The following is a 20,312-nucleotide window of genomic DNA, read 5'->3' as shown; positions in this document are numbered from 1 at the left end:
CCCCCAAAACACCCCAACCAATGGTCTTTCCTTCACAGATCACTTTTATGGATGCTGTTAATTATACAGAAGATCTAAGGTACTAATTCTACAAACATTTTAAAGAGATACTACAAGACACAAGAGAACCTAATATGAAGTTTGCAGGTTTTAACAAGGAAAATGCCAGCTGTGCATGTATTTAAACATACTATGGATTCCATTAGGTAATGCACAGCAACTTTGTAATCTCACAGGGTAATGATGTTCCAAGACTAGAAGAATAGCTAGATTTAACCAAATTTATCACAAGACAGAATACAGTAAGAGAATTCAGATCTCTTGATTTTTGGAAATGGCTAGAGATGATGGATGGGACTCCAGTCCATAAAAATGCAGTGTTTGTAGCACTGGTGTCAACAGTGTTACCAATTCTAAACATGCCTCCATTAATCCTGTCCACATATTCTGAAACTATCCAGGCCCTTCACCTTAAGACCCCAACTTGCTTACCCACTCAAATTTGCCATACTGTTTTGTTGCCTTTTTCTTGTCCTTGCAGTTACATGCTTTTCAGAAGTTACTCCAACATACAATTTCTCTGTATTACATTAGAATCTACCTGAATATTCAGATATTTTTCCTTTTATGCCCCATACATTAAATGCCCAGATTATTCTTCTACTTCTCTGTGAAATACATTTAACTGGTAGATTGACTGTTTCTTTTCTAGGCATGCATGGGTAAAGGGAGACTAGAGGAAAGAAAAATCATCATTCTTGACCATACAGAAACTGGGCTTACACAGGTAAAGATAAGAAGCAGGAATTAAATTGTATGTTTCTAACTCATTACTAAGAATATGTGGCCAGGTGATGGGTAAATGTCTGATTCAGATCAATAATCACATGGAGAAGGTGGAAAGGAGGCATCAGACCCATGGTGGGATGGTCCATCTTTATGAACATTTTAAAGTATTTTCCACATAAAATTTCCAAGAGTTTGCTACTGTAGTTAAACTTAAGGGTAGATCAGAATGACAAATACATATCCAGGCCTTTGAAAAAGCAAGGAAAACTGACAACTTTCAGTCAAAGAGTCAGTTTTGGTCTTATCCTACAACAAACCCTACATTGTGACTCTATTCTGCTAAGGCATAACTGTTTCACAGATCACAGAATCATAGAATAGTTTGGGTTGAAAGGGACCTTAAAGATAATTTAGTTCCAGTCCTCTAAAACAAAGCACATGATTTGATCTCATGCCATTCATCAACATATACACCCTTTTTTATTAAAATTAAGATAATACTAAAAGATCCTTAAATCATCAACACCAAGCTTATTTGAAAGATGTATTTGTTGAACAGAAAGGTGCCACATTAAAAGCTCCCAAAAGTTATTGCCTTATTACTGGGGGTGGAGGGAATACAAGTGATATATGCCATTGAGAAGTATCAAAGAAATAGAGGCAAAAAAACTAAGATCCATAGCTTTGTTCATGCTACTAGATTAAGACCTCCTTCTCCTTCCCAGTGCCACTTTCAAAATCCTGTATGTGGGGGAGGATAGGGGACAAGGAGGTTAAGAGAGAAAACAACAGCATTAAAGCACCTCCTTTTGCTTATCAGCTATTCCAAGACCGTGACAAAATCTCCAACAGTGCTCATGCCATTTTTTTCACATCAAATTTGCTAGTGACATTTTTCAACAAACCTATAAGCAATGCATTCTAATAAATCAGCCTATAAAAGCACCTATTCCATTTAAAACTCAGTGCTAAATGACTGATAGCTTGTGATCTTCCAATAGCAGAGACACATCCTACCATTACACAACCGCTCTGCTTTTAAATGAATTCTAGATTTCCACTCTATTCTTCATGAAAGTTACTTAGGAGGCAAAATTCAAAATGCAGTAGTTAGGGAACAGATAAAAAATGAATGGCAAGAGCAACCATTCACTAAACACCACCTAAGAGAATTTACCATGCCAGAACACGCTGCTTTTAATTGTGTCTAGGCTGGATTAGTTTCAGCTCTTGTTACTTCAAATTCTGTTACCAACCTTTTCTTTGCAAACAGAAAACCACCTCCCCACCTTCTTTGAGGTCCTTTGCTTGTATTAGTTGAACTAAGGAATGACCACATCCTAAAATTCCTCTAAGTTCTTTCTTAAAACAAACCCTGTATTTCTGCATAGTTCCTTTTCCTGTTACCCTCAACAAATTTACCTGTAAAGACATTGACTGCAATTTAACTTTTAAGTAGATAACAAAACAACTGATTAATTTATTTTGTACATATGGCATGCTATCTAGAAGCTGTAGTAGGTTTCATGAGAAAGCTTAAATATCAACTTAGCAAAGCAGGATCATGATTCCTCAACAACTGAAATAGGCACAAGCCTTTCATGACACCTGCATTCCTGTTAAAGAAAAAATTAATTTTGTAAGATCTCTTTTAAAATTCTGTTTATTTCTTTATCTTATGAACTCATACTTGGCACCCTCCAGAGCATCTATTTTGAAAATATAACTGCTACTTCTCTATAAAACCAGTTTTCCTACTTTTATGACCATGAATTCTTAAATATTTCACGTTCTTAATACAGCCAACATTTTTCCCCATTACTTTAGTATAAAATTCCTCAAATTTCAGTTGCTTGTGCTAAAACACTGTGTGAGTACATGCTACAGACTACTTTGAAAGAGCAAGTAACTTTCAGGAGAGCCTCTTCCCTAACACAAGTTATCAAAAGAATCACAGAAGTATTCAGTTTGCTTCAGATTTACAGACTTCTGTCTTTCCAAGTCATTCTCAGCTAAGCAAAGTAACATAATTCCCAAAAATCTTGCAGTACGAAGTGGTTATTATTTGTGCAAAAGTTCTTCTAAATATGGTGCTCACACATCTATACATGAAGATATGAATAAACTCTTACTGTTCCACCACTGCTTCAAGCACCAAAGGCTTTTATACAGGGTGGTACTGTAGCATGTCACATACTCTGATAAAACAGAGAGACCTTAGTACTAAACAATTAAATAATATACTACAGTACAGTTTTTTACACAGAGAGCCAAGAAAAAGAAAAGTAGAAGTTATGGCTCCCATGATAACTGCAGCTTGATTGTAATAATGTTTTATACTGTATATTTGAACAAACGCATCAATTTACAATTGATGGGGAATTATAACTGAAGGACACAGTCCCATACTTTGTCTCACTCCTAAATAAATCAGTGGCATTCAGAATAAATTTCCATCCCATTTGTACAACTTGGTAAGGTGACTGGTTTGCTGGCAAGAAGAATTTACAGTATAAAAGCATTTAAACTGTATGTATCAAACTATTTATAGGAAGTTGAACTGAAGTACACAGGGCAACACTGCCACATTTTAACTAGAACATGGACTATTTAAACATCCACAAAATCATATTATGATTCAGATTTGTTCCTGTCATATTTGACTTAACTTTATTATGATTCATGGCTACTGCTAATGAAATCCATGAAATATACTTAAGTTTAGCATTCCTAAAACAGGAATAAACAACAAAAATGCATCATTGAAGTGCTTACTTTCAAAGAGAAAAAAACATTAAAATGAGGAAGAGCTTGCTAAGAGAAACAAAATCAAGCAGTTTGACAAAACATTTACAGACAACAGACAAAAAAAACTATATTGAAAATGCAGAGACACAAGGAAAAAATGCATCACAGCTAAACCTCAAGCTGGGAAGGCTATCAGTAAGAACATTTCACAGGAAGAGGGGAATAAATTGGACCAGAGGAGCTAGCAAAAAATTGCAAACAAAGATATGTTCCTAGAGTGGCAAAGTCATAAAAAGTCCTTTCACAAATGCCAGATATAGGGACCCTGCTAGAGAATCCACTGGACTAACATATAACCAAGATATGAAAGAATATCCAAGAATATTAATATTCCAAGAATATTAAAATTCCAAGAAAATTAAAATTTCAAGTTTTCTGCATCTGCTGTCATTGAAGAAGCTAAGGCAAGCTTTCATCTTTTTTGGCACATTAATCCTCAAAGGCAGTTTTGGTCAAACCAAAGCAAACAGCAGCAGTCACCAATGCAGTCATCAAGAGTCAGATATCATTCACCAGGCTGAAGGATAAAATAGCCTATCTGTCCACTATGCCACAAAATATCTCAGGTTCCAACTGCTTTGTTGCCAGTTGTTCATCAGTTCTGAAAGGTGGTCGTACCTTTAGTCTGCCCAGAACTACAGGCCAGCAAGTCTAATGTCCCAGCAGGGCATGTAAGTTGAAAATAGAGGAAACACAGACACATAGCGAAGTACAGACTACAGAAGTGACACTGATGCTTTCCCACAGCAAAGTCCTGTCTTAACAGTACAGGAGATTTCACTGAAACAATTGATAAGTGGCCAAAGTCTGAGCTAACTTGGATGACCAAAACACATGCCAGCTGCTGAACAAAGGTCCTCCAGCAATGGTTCCTAAGGAAACTAAGCTACAACAGCAAAGGAGGGAAGATCTTCACATGGATGAAAGTAACCAGTTCAAATTAGGAAACATCACCCAACCTTTTCCAGATCTACACTGACAGCATGCACATAAAAGATGAAGAAACGGGTGAACTTTGAAGTGAGTTTGCTAATAGTAATAAAAAGTTCATTTTGCTAAAAATTAAAATCAACTATGTAGGAAGCAGTAGACCTTCATGACACTCACTGAAGGTGTAATAAACTGCAGATGAGATGCAGTAAAAGGAAATAGATAGCAATGCACATGAGAATACAATCTGACTGTTTTACATACAGTTTACTGAACCCTGACATTATTTGGAAGCTAGAAAAAATAGTCTAGGAAAACAAGATTTGTAAGAAGAGCAAACAGAACACTAAGAATGTTTAAGAAAAAAAGAGATGGAAAAAGAAAAAAGGCACAATTACACAAGAAATGGGATACACAACTCTATGAGGTGCATATACCTTGCTGCAGTGACCATGTTTGCTCTTCTCACCTCCATTTCAAAATTAAAATTACTGATGGACCAGAGAGGCATTTGAATACCCTTCAGAATCTCCAGCCTCAAGAAGGGCCAACCAGAGAGAGAATAAAAAAAGTTTACAAAATCAAGCAGGATGGAACAGGTATGCAGTGAACCACTGTTCTCCTTTTAACAAGGAAACTAGAGAACATCAAACAAAACTAGCAGCTGGTAGATTCAAAATAAAACAAATAGAAGGAAGCAGCTCTTCATACAATGTGTACTTAAGCTGCAGAACTCTGTCACTGTCCTAGTGGAAGCCAAGAGTTTACACAGACCAAGAGAAGACTAGATGAATTCATGTATGAGAAATTCATTAAGCATTACCTATCACTTTTTCCAAGACAATTCTGAGCAGCAGAGCTGTGGAGGCTAAGAGGCTTGCTCTGCTTCTGGATAGCCTCCACCCTGGTTGCTATGAAATAGGATTCAGACCTCTGGTACCGTAAAAGAAAGATGATATTTGCAACATGGTTTTAATAGGTGTTGACAACTATGCTACCTCAATAATACACCATTTCCAGTATAACATTTCACCCTCCTTTCATGAAGATACACTCTTGAAGTACTGGTAACATGGACTGAAATACAGTAAGTGAGATTACAACACTTTAGAGGACCACAGCATGAGAGAGACAAGGACGCCCAAAACTGTATTAGAGTCTGCTGAAATTCTACTGATCCTATATAAAAGATTATCCCTATTCCAAATAATTTAGAGTTTATGATCTGGTTGTAACCCCTTAAAAGAGTAAAAAAAAAAGAAACAGGAACACTGATAATACTAAATACTGTAGCACATACAGTACATCTCTGCATGTATTCAGTATCTACAGTGGGTTTTAAGTTCAATTTTTTAACAACTGAAAAAAGTGTGGTTTTAATAAATCGAAGTTGTGTTATACACTGAAATATTAGAATACTGAACTTTTATTACAACAATCTTTTCATGTTTGAAGGAAAAAGACTTAAAAACAGCACTAAATAGTGAAAAAAATTAAAATATTCATATTTTTCCTGGTTTAAACAGCAGTTGTAAAAGATAATATCAGCTCAAAGCACTGGCCTGAAGCTTTACAACTGTTATAAAAAGGTACTTAAAATAACTACAACATATTTAGGTTAAGCACTTAAAGGAATTACTGGAAGACTGAATTCAATCCTTGGTTCCAATCCACAAGTCATTGTGCAACATCTTAGCTGCTGAAAACAAACCCTCTCTATTACCTATAAAGTGGGGACCCTGTCCATCTCCTGAACTGGGGGTACAGAACTTCCCCTCTGCAAGCACAGAAGGCACAGCAATTGCTTCTGCAAGCAATGGAAGAACCCAGTCTCTCTGCACCTTCCAGCCTACCCCTGCTCTCTCCAGTCCATGGAAGGTGCTGCTGCCATTCTGCTGCCATTCTGCACAGCCCAAGCTTGAAGGCAGCAGCATATTCCCAGTGTAGAACAGACCTTCTGCTAGACCTCCGTCAGAAACAGAGCAGAACATGCCAGTGGTTTATTTTCAAGGACTCTAAATGATCAAAGTTTTCACAGGTACAGTAAAACTCCCCATAACCTCCAGATCACAGCCAACAGATGATCTGTTTGGCTTTAGTTTAGTTTAGTCATGTTAAATACCTGACTCAATATGGAAGACAAACCTGACTCACATAAAATGTGAGTCAAAATGGCTACTAGCACAGAGTAGACAATACACTCTCTGAACTCTTCCTGCTGCTAAACCAAAGCTCAACATATTATGGCAGACTGTTTGGCAGAGTTTGTTTAAGAAACTGTATAGGACAAGGATGAAGCTTATGGTCCCTAAACTCAATACACAAAATACAATTGTTTAGCATTTATTCCTAAGAAAAATATTTAAAGGAAGAAGACAAATTCTGAAAAATAGCAGTCTGTTCAGACACAGACTCTAAACACTTAAGATTTTTCTTCTGTTTTTTTTTTTTTTAAGTGCTGAATGTCAGACCAACTCTCCTTTTAAGGACGGCATTTATCTACTTCACGAGAGCAGTAGCAAGACAGAATTAACACTTGGTAAAGAACCAAGATCCTCTGCTGAGTGCTGCTTGGTAATCAGCAACTATTACACATCCCAATATGGCAGACACAAAGCACACCACTATGAACCTGGCACACCAGTTTGGACTAGCACTTCAGGTCCTGGCTTCCAACCACCTGCTCAGGTCACTGGCCTTGAAAGGAAGAAAAACTATCCAAGCACTCAGAAATGCATGAACTAAACAGATATTTTGCCTTCTAACTCTTCCATGTGTAATTAAGACAGGGAGCATCAAATTCACTCACTGGAAGTGAATGCACTTTTTCTTATGGTAGAGCAGAACTATATGCTCAAAACTTCTCCTGCTCTTTCAGAGCAAGCATCCCAAAGTGGAAAAATACCCTTGCTGCTCCTACTCCAACACCTTGGGTTGGTTTTGTTTTGTTTTTTTTTTTTGAGGCAGTGCTTAAGTTCCTTTTAAGCCCTTCCTGCAGCAATGCCTACCACACCAGACACCTCCAAATGTAATCCACTGGAATAAGCAGCCTTTAAATTAAGGTGTTGTAAGGTCATATAGCAACAAGATGATCGGATTAAAGAGGAAGTGGAGTTAAGTTAATACTGAGTCACTATTTTAAGTTCTGTGTTCAAGACAACAGCATGATAGCCTTTTAAGTACAAACCAGTCTTCAAGCAGGGTGGCTGAAGAACTTTTCTATTAAAAAAGAAAGAAAAGTTTTATTTCTTGTGTAAATCTGAGCATGAAATGAAGGACAACAACTCATCAGACAGACAAGATCTGGTCCCAGAGACAGATGTTTTACAGCTGTGCTTTGGGCTTCCTAAAGCCCATTAGAGCTAGCACATACAATTCCTAATGTAAACAAGCTGCTTTTAGTAACTACAATATTCATTCTGAACACACACAACGCTAGTCAGGGCCACCGCTCCTCAGTCTGCACCAAATGCAGCTTACAATACCCATAAGATAAAATTTGTAAATCCCCTCTCCTGCACCTCCTGCCATCCCCTGCAGACCCTGGAAAAGACTTTTTTAGATGTAAAACCCAAGGAAGGGAATCTAGAAGGTGCACTACATGAAGGTTTGGGTTTTTTGTAACTATGGCAAGAATTTACCTTCTATTAACACACATACAATTGCCCAAATCTTGAGAAGAACAGGAAGGACAGCATGAGCTTCTACTCTTCCACCTGCCAAGAAGTCCCTTTCTGTCACGCTGCAGGCAATATACACAAGTAAGCTGACAAAAAGCCAGAGCTCTTCAGAAAGCAAGCAGCTTCTAATGCCACGTTGCTGCTACGCTGAAAGAGTCACCTCAAGCTGACAGGTGGATTGAGAAGAAGATGCAGTCAGAATCCCTGACTTTTTGTAAGGTGTTCATTCCTCTGCTAAACTACACAATGTAAACTGCCCATTTCTCTCTCTGGAGAGCTGCAAGAGCACAGTATTACAGAAGTGACTAAGCAGCATGTTATTTGACTTGCAATGTACTTTCTTTCACCTATTCTAACAAGGAGGAGTGCATTCATTTCACTATCAGAAAGCTTAAGACAATGATAGGAACAGCCTCAGCCACCTACTAGGACCAAGCACTCATTCCATCTCAAACCAGCAGGAAAATGTAAATAGTTGGGAATACTCTGAATAATGGAATCCACTGAATTACTGACTGATGAAACTTGATGACACTGAAACAACACTGACTTGATAAAATTTGAGACAGACAAATTGACTCAAAGCTGATGAACCTAATGGAGGATTTCAAGCTTGCAAAAACAAAAACAAAACAAAAAACCACCAATGAAAAAAAAACCCCACCAACCCAAAACCAACAGACTCCTCCCCCCCTTTATTGTGAATAAATTGTTTCAAAGATTAAATATTTCACATTTGAAAGAGCAAACAAGTTATTTATATATTAGTAAATCTTTTAGGCTTTTGTTTTCCTACCTGAAGAGGAAAACTGATTTCTGGTCAGTGGATCATTAATTCTAACCAATTTATAGCTTGCAATCCATAGCATCAATGGAATAAACAAATTTTAATACCCATTTTAACTCAGGCCAGCACATTTTTCTTTTCGTGTCCTTTGCTTCACAGATGATTACTCTATTTCTCTTTCTCCCATGAAGGTTCCCAGGCAACTGATCCAATCCACTTGCTCACTGCCACCAAAATGAAAAGATGAAAAGGGCTTGCTGCTCTCCAAGCCAGCGGCCCCCCTCGTCCTTAGTACCAGTTCTGGTGTTCATCAGATCCTTTTATGAGCTAGTTTGATTCATTACAACAGCAAAATGCTCTCCATTTTACAGAGTTATTTTTCTACCATTTTGGTGAACTAAAGTGGCTCACAGAAAGACCTGACAAGCACTGCTGCCAGAAAAAAGTAGCAGAGCCACGTGGTTGTGAGTTGGGGTGCAGAGGGACAAAGGCAGAGAGGAAACTCCTTTCCGAACAATGTCCAGTTAAATTAGCTCCCTGCATTTCTCAAACCATACCCTGACTTACAAATGATTAGATGGACCACAAGACAACATTCAACAGCTTTCAGCTATCTTCAGAGCTACAAAAAAAACACCTTATCATACCAAAAAAAGTACTCTTACACAAATTTAAGTATCATACTCTATCAGAAGAAAAAAAGCTCTTACAAACATAGTCTCAAGATAAGGATACCCTACACAAGGATGGTAAAGAAAGCTTGGCAGATTTCACTCTAGCTTTTTGGGGGGTTGTTTTTTAATTAAAAAAATGAACAAACAAAAATCAAAAACCCAAAAAACCCCTGGGTACAGCCACCAATCTCAATAAACATTATGATGGAGAGTATTTTGGAAAAGCAGAAAAGAGCAAGACCTTTTGTCACCAGTATCCAAAATAAACCTACCAGAGGACAGCCTATGTGCCCAAGAGAAAGCACGTTGAGGGAAGGAGGCAGTAAAGCCAACATGGTGGAAGCAGGTGCTACAGCTGCCTAGTTCCCAGGTTTTCTGCCCACTGATTTCTGTCCGTGGATCAATCTGCCTCATTATCATGGACTGCCTGCTACAGATGTGCTGTTTCACTCCAGAAGAGAGAAGTCGAGGTGTATCAAAGGTATCACTCCCACAGCCACATGGAATCGATCTCGCTATTCAAAGTTCATTGCCTACCTGGAGGCTCCTCAACACAGAAACAGCTGCTTTCAGCATATGCTGAAGAGAAAAAACACCCTGACCCAAAACACCACCATTGTCACACCTTGTCAAATTAGAGAGGGGATTTTTAGCTTTCCTGACCCTACCAGCTTCCCACCTAAAATCTTAATGTTGGGTGGCCGCAGAACACACCAGCAAACTCCAAGTGACACATGGGCACACAAACAAAGACAGCAGCCGATCCCAGAAGCCCCACCAGGGGACAAGTCCAGGCACACAGCCTGCATCCCAGCTGACACTAATATCCACCTCTAAGAACCCCTCCTAATCCAGTTCCTCAGACAGCCAAAATCTGCACTGCCCAACCAGCCCCTACTGCACAGTCCAGTTGTGCCACTGGTCATGCGACAATCCCAGGGAAGTCACATGTGAACCAGTGACAAGCCAGAGGTTGTCCACCCAGAGAGACAGGCAGAAAGGTAAGCATCTTGGTTACTTTTGAGAGAAGAGACAGAGAAAGGTGAAGAAGAGAAAGAGACTAAGGAGATTAATCTTTTAAATCACAGCATTAGGGAAATTTCTTATGAGAAGAACTATGGAAGCAATTGCTTTCCCCTGTCATCCTTTCTGTAGCCAAGGTTTTATTTTTTAACTTCACAAAATTAAGTAGTCATGGTTTGGGGAGGGGGTAGCAAGCGGGTGTGAGACCTTAACTTACTTCCCTCAGAACTCACCGTCCAAGAATTCAGTCACCTTAACCACAGCAAAGCCACACAAATACCCTCCTTCCATTTTTCTTTTTTTTATTGTTTCAGTGGAACATCTAAATATGCTCAACTTCTAAGACTACTACGTACTACAAAGATTCCCAGACCCAAGCTGTAAGACATGTTTCTGTCCTACTGCTGCCTGTAACAAGCTGATTCTTCCAACAGCCGTGCCATGTCTACAAAACAACCCTTTCCTTCAGCATGGCTGCCACAAGGTTCAAATCCTGTTTGAACTGTGAAAGTATGCTCACTAAGAATCACTTCTGTGAGAGAAAACAGCATGGGCTGGGGAACACTGCAGAACTGTAGTAAGGAGAAATGCAGGTGAAACAGGCAAATTTTTTTCAGTAACCTCTGTAAAGATTACAACAGAAATAAAGAAGCACGTTTCACTTCTGTACAAAAAAAAAGAACAAAAAAAAAAATGAAAATGACAATGTACCTTTGTAGAGATCAATACAGAAATAAGGGAAGTGAAGCTGAAGCCTGCTTATTCACTTCCCCCAATGAAAGAATGATGATTAAAGTAAAGATGAGTGAGGTTGCACTCCACTTACAGAGCTGAGTGAATGCAAAGCACAGCAGACACCTCACAATGGTCCTGATAAATAAACTGAATTACTTAGCAGTTCTCTCCCAGACTAACATCCTGAGGCAGTCCAGAAATCCCTATTTAACTCACTTTCTGAGTGATTCCTTCCTAAATCAACAGAGATAGTAAACTACTCACTATAAACTCTCAGTTTAATTCTTCATGGTTAAAACAACTCAAGGCAAGAATTATAATCTTAGTGAGAGTCCCCTAGTCAGAGTTTAAAGGAATCTCTGAACTCACATAGGCACTGGCTGCTATGTCAGAGGACCTTCCTTTAAGCCATCCTGACACAACTACACCACCCTGTGAAGCTGGCTGGTCTTTCCAGGAACTAGCAACAAAGTCCCAGTACTTTTCAAACCAAGAACTGGAGATGATGAGCTGTCTGGTTTTTGCCTTGCAATAAATCACCAAATCCAACAAGCAGCTACTTCAGTCCAGAAGCAGCACAAACCAGAGCACATACTCAAAAATCCACAGGACTTGCCTAGATATATACCAGACAGTTGAGCCAAAAATATAAAATCATCATATTAGATCTCATGTCAAGACAGTAACTGCAGTTATGGTTGTTTCAGTATTTCTTATCCCACATGAGAAAAAAATACACATTCAAATACAGAACTTCAAGCAGCAGGATACTCAGGATGCCTGATTCCTGGACTTCAGATAAGCTCTCCTGTCCAGGAACAAGTAAGGTTTTGAAAACATTTGTTATACTCTGAACAACTAATTAAGATGCATCCTTGAAATTTACCAGTCTCTCACCATCATGCACTTTTATCTCAGCCTTATCAGAATTATTTTTGAACATCTGTTAGCCTCATCATTACCCTCCTTCTCTCAATCCTCCTTCTATTGAGCATTACAAACCAGGTCAGTTGTATTGCCTTTCTGGCTGTTAATCTTCAACTTGAAGAAATACTAAACTGCCTTTCTCTACAGTACAGACTGACACGTGCTTTCCTGCAACGCCCTTTACCAAGTAGCATTTCAGCTTTGAATTTCAATCTCAACAGCTACATTGATGGATCCTCTTTGAAGGAAAGAATATTTACTCATAACTTGTCATCAGCTCAGACTTCCCACTTACTAGCTCATCCAAGTTAATACCAAAGACTTGAACAGAGTTCCTCAGTTTCTGTTATGTAAGAGCTTGTTTCACATTTCTCCCAGAACAGCACTACCTACCTCAATGCTTTCTGTGATGAAGACTTTCTCCATGTTTTGTCCTATGACTGATGTCTAAACTTCTAAAATTCCAGCTTTCAGCTCAGCTTTAATCTTCACCTGAATTCTCTCCCAAAGGATGACCAGTATTCCTTCACACATAATGACTACCCACTTAACAAATCCTGTTTACCCTGTAAATAAATCCATAGGCTTCCTATTTTAAGATCGAGGACAAAAGTGCCTTTATTAAAGTCTTCCTTGGCCTTGCTCCATGTTCTGATCTGCTTTACCACTGGTCACACAGTTCCTGGTCTCCAAAGCTCTCCTATTTCTTTCAGAAATATCACAATCCTGGCAGGAGCTCCTCCCCACACCCCAAACTTCTCTGCTTGGCAAGGGATAGCCCACAATGGCTATGTCCATTTCAAAATTGCCATGGGACAAGACCTCCCCCCTCACAGCTACACAGAGCAAGAGAAGCCACTACAGCTCTATCTATTAGCTATTAAAAGATATGGGAATGTCACTTTCGTGAAAACAAAACTTGAAACAAGAGGATTTTCCTCTCCAAAGGGTCATGAAGAACCTTTGGGAAGCTGCCAGCACACTGCAGCAGCCCCCTGCTCTGGCTGTCTGCTGCTGCCCATCCCCTTGCCATGATAGCATCCAGGGACTAACATGAGCCTTCATCAAGCTTTGGTGCAGCCAGCCAGCCCTCCCCACACCAACTTAGGCATCCTCCATGGTTTTGGTAGAAAGCAGCATTATTAGGAGCTGAAAAGCATGTTTATTTTGCCACGTATCCTAATTATCTAGGGCTGGCAAGAAAACACATCTCCATTAAGCAAACAGAAAGCAGTATGAATTGGAAAAAAGATTAAAAACCCAACAGGAAAGGAACTTGAAGAGGAACAAAATCTATGGGAAAGCTGGGGGGAGGGGAGTAGAAAGGGCAGGAAAGAGGAAAGTAAGTTTTGTTTTCTGAGCAGGACTGCCTCTGCTGCACAGAAGGAATCCTACTTTGTACATCTGATGTACACCTCCACAAACTGTTTTAAGTGACAAGCGCTTTGTAGATAGAGATCAAAATAAACTGTGGGGAGGTCAATTTCTTTCAAAATCACCAAGAAATGTGAAAGCCAGCTACCTGTTGAAGTTCTAGGGTAAACAGAAAGCTCAGCTGAACAGCCTAAAAAGCGGCTCAAGGACATTAAAATAAAGTGCTTGCAAAACGATCCAGCACTGGATTTCCCATATGCCAGCTACTCCCAGGCAGGTAAGTTGCTGCATTGCTCTCCCCAAACACAAGCTCGTATTTAAATGAAATCTGAACAGAATAACCTCAAGGATCAGGACCATATAAGTGAAATTTTATTTTCCCCTCAGAACCATTAGGAAGAGGGCAGACATTTTGGCTGCAATGACTTTTTCCAGACAATTGATTCCCAAAGTTATTTATTCCCCACCATTCCCCTCAAGGCCTTCTCGTCACAGCAATTGTCTATGTCAGAGGAAGGTTGGACTCAGCTCCCATGAAAGCCAAGCAAAACCACACCCAAAATAGCTATATAGGTCACTACAGAGCAAAGCAAGCCCTACATCATGCCAGCAAGGGCTTCTGGTTAGTTCCCACATGCCAATGAGCTTTCAAAGTCATGTGCTACAATGTTCTACTAAAACAGTAGCTTATATGGTATATAGCACTCTTTTATTGAATCGCAACTTTTAAAATAAAATGTTTCAATTATGTTGTACCCCTCCTTTTTTTTTCTTTTTTTTTTTTTTTTTAAGGACAATGCATTTAGGGTAAGGGCAGCAAAACAACCACAGTGTTTAGAAACAGCTACGGAACAGCATCCAGAGAAGAACCCAAGTGGCAGCACAAAGATCCTTGGGTTTGGCTTGGCTTCTTCTAGGTGCATGTTTACATCTCAGAAAAGTCACAATGTTGGAAGCTAAGAGCTAATCAGCTTTTATATACTTAAGAATACCCTTAAGAGCTTTGTTGTCATATTTGGGCTCTTGGAATGTGTCCTTTAGGTCATAACCTCCTTTTTATTTTTTGCATCATGCCTTCCAACCTCATTTTCCAAGACAGAATTTGGTGCACAACTACGACGTGGCATTTCCATGACTGCTGATCTTGGGTAAGATGCGAATCACTGAAAGTTAGTCAGATTGTGCAGGTGGAAAGAAATCAGGAGGAAAACTTCCATCAGGTTTCAGTATCTCGTCAGAACCCTAATAAGAACATGGGATGTTTCTGCATATTGTACCTCACTCCTTCCTCTGAGTTTTGAAAATCAAATCATAGCTGGAGTTTCCCTTTGCCTTTTTACCACTGCTACAATATAGACAGTATTTAAGACTTTCTTCCATTAAAATCCAGCAGTTTGTATTTGTGCTAACAAGTTACTTATGGAAATATAAATGATGAGAAACTATGGAGTTAATGTCGGTCTTAATGATGAAGCTAAATGGTGAAGCTAAATTAATACAGTAATTTTCTGTTGGAAAAGTGAAGGCTAAAGCCTCACCTACACACAAAAGATTCATTTGCCAGAAAGACAGTTTAATTATTTACTAAAATTTGCAGTTTGCTCTTGTATACAGGGAACATTAAAGTAACATAAAAGTATCACCCATGTTACTTATGGGCATCAATTAATCAGCTCATAAATCTGAGCAGTTAGTGATTTGTTCACAGCAGACAAATACATAAGGGTTTGGAAGTGAGGATTTAAGGGAACCGGGGGAAGGAAGACCTTCACAAACACACACCACTTGTCACACAGTCGCCTGTACCCTTGCTAGCCACACACACTTCTTTGAATAACACCAGATTCACAAGAGCAAATACCGACCAGCACATTCTAAAGGCTTTCCATCTGAAACTTAATGGAAAAATGAATGGGAAATAAGGGATAGAGGTAATGCACAGGATTCAAGGCGACACTAGCATTTATATCCACCCTCCTCCTTCCTGGTTACTTTCTTCCACCTCTTCCCTCCCACCTTAGCAACCTCTACCTATCACACCATACGCTACAAACAAAACCAAACCCCATGGCAAAACGCAGCCTTGCTGCCACACTCCAGCAGCTCTGAGAAAACCTGAGAAGCCCCTATTACTCAGGCCTTTCCAGCTTGACAGAAAATCACGTCTGGGTTGCCTTTGTTTAGGTTTTGTTGTATCCTCACACTGCAGGTTCTCCTGCCCACAGAGCTGCCATCCGTGGGGCACAGACCTGGCACGGAGCCTCCCTGTGTGCCGGGGCAGGACAGGCCCGCTGACCACAACACCCACCCAGCCATGCCAAGCCCAGACTGAGCAGCACATCCTTCTTCAGTACCTGCTTGCAGCTTTGCCATCGGCCTGACCCACCTGGACTCACCAACAACTTGTTTTATGTCTTATAAAAGTCCTAATGTTATTTGAGTGTTAATGGGAAATACTGCAAATATTCATCAAAAGCTTTTCTGTTCAAAACAGCAAATAACTCATGTGGGAAAGAAACTACACTCAAGTTAACTGACCCCTCCACACAGACAGGGAAACCTTTACAGTGCTCCTTTGACACAACTCTTCAGGCTTCTGCATTAACCAAACCCAAAAGGAACTGGTCACATCTGAAATCTCCCATCACTGCACAGAGTTTTGATTGCAATAGAGAGTGTTCCACTAAACCTCATTTTTACTGACATTGTTACAGTGCAAAATCCCTAGAAATTTTTATTTTCCTAAAAGGACTGTGTGATCCCTGCCTGTGATCGAAACTTTCCTTCATTACTGAAGAGGCAATAAAATAATTTTGGGTTACAAATATGAGGCTTTTTTCCCATTTAAATAACCTAACCATGATTTACAAGCAATAACAGAAATGTCATCACATTGTTAAATATTTAGTAAGATATTTGGTCAAATATGATTATCCAATTAGTATCAGTAAATCAGTAATTCAGTTACACTGGCAATCACAAGCATTTAATACTCTAAGAGCATGTGCAATGGCTTTAATAATGTTCTTTCTAAAGTTCTTAGTAAAAACAGCTCAAAAGAGACTGAAAATAAGCAGTTCAGGTAAACAGAAAGACATGACAAGATGCGTGAATCTGTGGCATTCACCAATACTTTAGCAGGGGAAATTTTGTTTCGCAAAACTGTTTCAAACTTCACATTATGTCTAAGACCAAAAATAATTACTTTTTCCAAGCAGCTGTGGTTTTAACCTAGAGGAAAATAGTACACTATCATAAGGATCTCTGCAAAACCCTGAGCACATTTACAACACCAAACAAGAAGAAACAAGCCGTACTCCCCACTTTTGGTAGCTGGAGATAGGAAAATATACAGAATGTAATTGTTCTGATCACCTGTTACAAACCTCAGAAAGAAATGGTTAATTTCCCTCAGAATGCATCTTATTTTAGAAGTGATTACTAGAATTTTTCTGCTGGTGTTATAAATGCAGACTTCTTCAAAGGAGCTCTCTCTAACTGTCACCTCACCGTTAAGTTTGTAAGCAACCTGGACATCTAAAATATGGTCTATGCTGAGCAATGCAGGTTTTTTTATTATTAGTTTTATTTTGTTAATAAGAAAAAAAAGTGTTGGAAACTTTCACGGTGGAAACTAGAGAGCTTGGAAGTTCCTCTCTTAGCAGCACCCAGCAATGGAGAGGAAAGTGTTCTGCATACGTGCCCCAAGCATCCAGCTACATTTAGCTTTCAGCCTTTTTATTATCATTGTCAATGAATGGGCCCCAGTCAAATTAAAGCTGCCATTTTAGGTTAAAGACTGGAGAGCCTCTGTTGTGCAACAGCGAGACAAAAACACTCCAAGCGACAGATGCAGCACTCTCATTGGAAAATGATAGATTTCAACTTTTATAAAAAAAAAAAAAAAGAATAATAATAATTACGGATCATGCTTTTTAATATGAATTATATATTGATACTCACACATTACCGCAAACTAACGGGATTTATAATTGGGAAAAATCAGCTACCCATGCTGCTAAGGTCATAGTCATTAAGATTTTTTTGCCGTCGTTAGAATGGATGATCTGTGAGGAAATGAACAGAAACATTTTTTGTTCAACTTGCTTGTTTGTACCTCAGCTAGTCCCGTATAACACGAGAAAAGAAAAAAAGGAAAAGGGAAAAAAAAAAAAAAAAAGCTAACACATTCTCCCGAAAGCCATCTTCCAGGATAAACACTGCCCGCGATCTGCTTTGATGAGAGTAAAAATCAAGACGAACATCGACACAGAAACAAACTTATCGCACCGAGGTTATTCTGATATTCCCCAAGCCAAACATCCGCGGAAGCCCAAGTGGCACGGGAAATTTAAAAAAAAAAAAATTTAAAAAAAAAAAAGAGATTTCTCGCAAATGAAAAAATCGCCCTTTTCTGTAGTGGGGAGGCACGCTCGGCCCCTTCCCAAACGAAAACAAAGGCAGAAAGTGGGTAAGTGCGGGAGAGTTGCGCGGCGCCGCGCGGCCCCGCAGCGGACAGGGAGCTCCCGGGCATCCATCGCTACTTTCCTTTTGTCCATTGTCTGTTTAAAAAACAACTACTTTAAACCCGGGCGTGAGCGGGCTGTCGGGGGGAGCCGGGGAAACCGGCTCCATTTCCAGCCCGTGCCCACGGCCACCCCCTTCCCCGGCACCCCGACCCGCCCCCCCCGAACACCCACCCGCGGAGACCGGCCCGGCAGCGCGGGGCGCGCCCGGAGGGGCTCCCCCGGCGTGGGAGCGCGTCCCCTGATTTAGCGCTACCGGGATAAATGAAGGCAACGTAATGATGGCTGCTCATTGCCTGCAGCGCCTTCTCCCTGAGACTCACTAACAACCCTGCCCCCCTCCCCCCGCCACCGCTCTCTCACACACACCCGCGCACACGCACAGGCGCTGCCCGCTCCCCGCCGCCCCGCACGCAGCGCCCGCCGCCGGCCCCGCTCCGCTTCCCACCGCGCCCCGCGGACCGAGCGCGGCCGGACCCCCCCTCGCTCCGCGCCCTGACCGCTTTGGCCTCAAACCACCTTTTTCCGCTCACCCTCAAAATGGCCCGGAACGGGGTGGGGGGAAGCGCGACGAGGGGAGCGCCCCGGCCCCGACCCCATGTGCGCGGCGGCGGCAGCGCCTCCCGCCCGCCCCGGCTCCGCGCCGGCGGAGCGAAGGTACCCGGCGGGGTGAAACCCCTATTATGCGGCGTCCGCCGGCACCGCTCCGGCTGCCTCGGGTAGCGTTCTCCCTTCCCTTCCCGTCCCCTCCCTCTTTCCCCCGCTCCCCTTTCTTCTCCGGCCACCGGGGAGCGCCGGCCGCCCCCTGCCCCCTCCCGGTGCCGCCGGGGCAGGACGATCCCCCCGCCGCGCGCACCGGCGGCCGGAGCGGCACCTCGTGCTCCCGCCTCCCTCCTCCTTCTCCTCCCTCCCCGCCCGCCTTCCTGCCGCCCGCCGCCACCCACCGCCCGGCCTCCGCTGGGGGTGCCCCCGCTGCGGCCCGGGCCCCGGCCCCGGCGACCCATGTGCCTGCGCGGAGCGGGGCGGTGCCGGGCCGAGCCGGGCCGGGCCGTGCACGGCAGGGAAGCGCCCTCACTTTGTTAGCGCTTGTTGTGCCGACGCGGCCGCCGGGATCCGTCAGCGTGGTCAGCGGGGGAAGCGCTCCCGCGGCCATCCCGGCCGGCGCTGGGCCCCGCCGCCCCCGCCGCGCAGTTTCGCTCAACTTTTCCCGGATTTTTAGTCACCCTCCAAACTTGCGGAGAGAAGCGCAGGGGGGAGAAGAAGGGAAGGGGAAGGGGCGCCGGCGCTCTGGCTCCCCGTGCCCTCCCCTCCCCCGAGGCGAGGCAGGCGGCCGGCCGGCCGGCCGCAGCACAACAAAAAGCCATTTACACCCGGGGAAGTGCCCCGCTGAGACACCCCCCTCAACACACCCCCCCCCCCCGCCCCGCCTCGCCCGGAGCCGCGGCAGGGCTCAGCATCCCCCACCCCCCCCGGACCGCCGCCGGCAGCGAGCACCCCCGCGCCGCTCCGCTCCGCCGGGGACAGAGACCTGCCGCGGGTGCCCTGCTCCATGGCCGGCGCCCGCCCTCCCTCCCTCCGTCCGCGCCCAGTGAGGTGCGGGGTCACTCACCGGGCCGGTGCGTGGCCGTCGGGGACCGGTGTCCCCCGCTCGCTCCCTCGCTGCCCTCCGCCGAAGGGCCGGGGAGGAGGAGGGGACACGCTCCGGAGTTGGTGCCGTCGGCCGGGGGGGCGAGGCGGGGTGCGGGTCTCGCACACAACACACACGCACACAACACACACGCACGGAGTTGCTCGCTCGCACCGGGGCTGGGCTAAGAGGGGAGGAGGGGGATCCCTGACCGGGGCGGGCAGGCGAAGGAGGGGTGGAAGGGAGGGGAGGGAGAGGAAGGGTCAGCGCGGGTCTCGGGTAGTTTCGGGGTCTCCGCCGGCTCCGCTTCGCTCCTTTGTGTAATTTCACTCGATTCAAGTTTAATCCGATAGTTCCCGAGCGAGCGAGCGCGCCCGCCGGAGCCGAGCCGAGCGCGACACCAGCCAGCCAGGCGGCTGCCGCCCCCTGCGC

General features: G+C 42.8%; 1 protein-coding gene across 6 annotated transcripts in view; it reads right to left on the bottom strand.

The window, feature by feature from the left end:
* Positions 1-20,306, bottom strand: part of CHD7 (chromodomain helicase DNA binding protein 7) — a 133,463-nt gene extending 113,157 nt beyond the window's left edge. For 4 of the 6 annotated variants that reach the window (XM_041412998.1, XM_041413009.1, XM_041413008.1 and 1 more), the window contains exons 1-2: positions 19,863-20,306; positions 17,691-17,794 (exon numbers count right to left, since the gene is read on the bottom strand). The gene's annotated coding sequence lies outside the window, so the exon portion shown is untranslated. Of the gene's footprint in view, positions 1-17,690; positions 17,795-18,786; positions 19,000-19,862 lie in introns of those variants that run through there. The other 2 variants (XM_041412999.1, XM_041413002.1) reach the window with 2 other exon arrangements.
* Positions 20,307-20,312: the final 6 nt, after the last annotated feature.

Source organism: Onychostruthus taczanowskii, unplaced genomic scaffold, assembly GCF_017590055.1.
Source record: "Onychostruthus taczanowskii isolate IOZ18803 unplaced genomic scaffold, ASM1759005v1 scaffold4, whole genome shotgun sequence".
In the NCBI taxonomy this organism is placed as follows: Eukaryota; Metazoa; Chordata; class Aves; order Passeriformes; family Passeridae; genus Onychostruthus; species Onychostruthus taczanowskii.
This window is presented reverse-complemented; position numbering and strand designations above follow the sequence as displayed.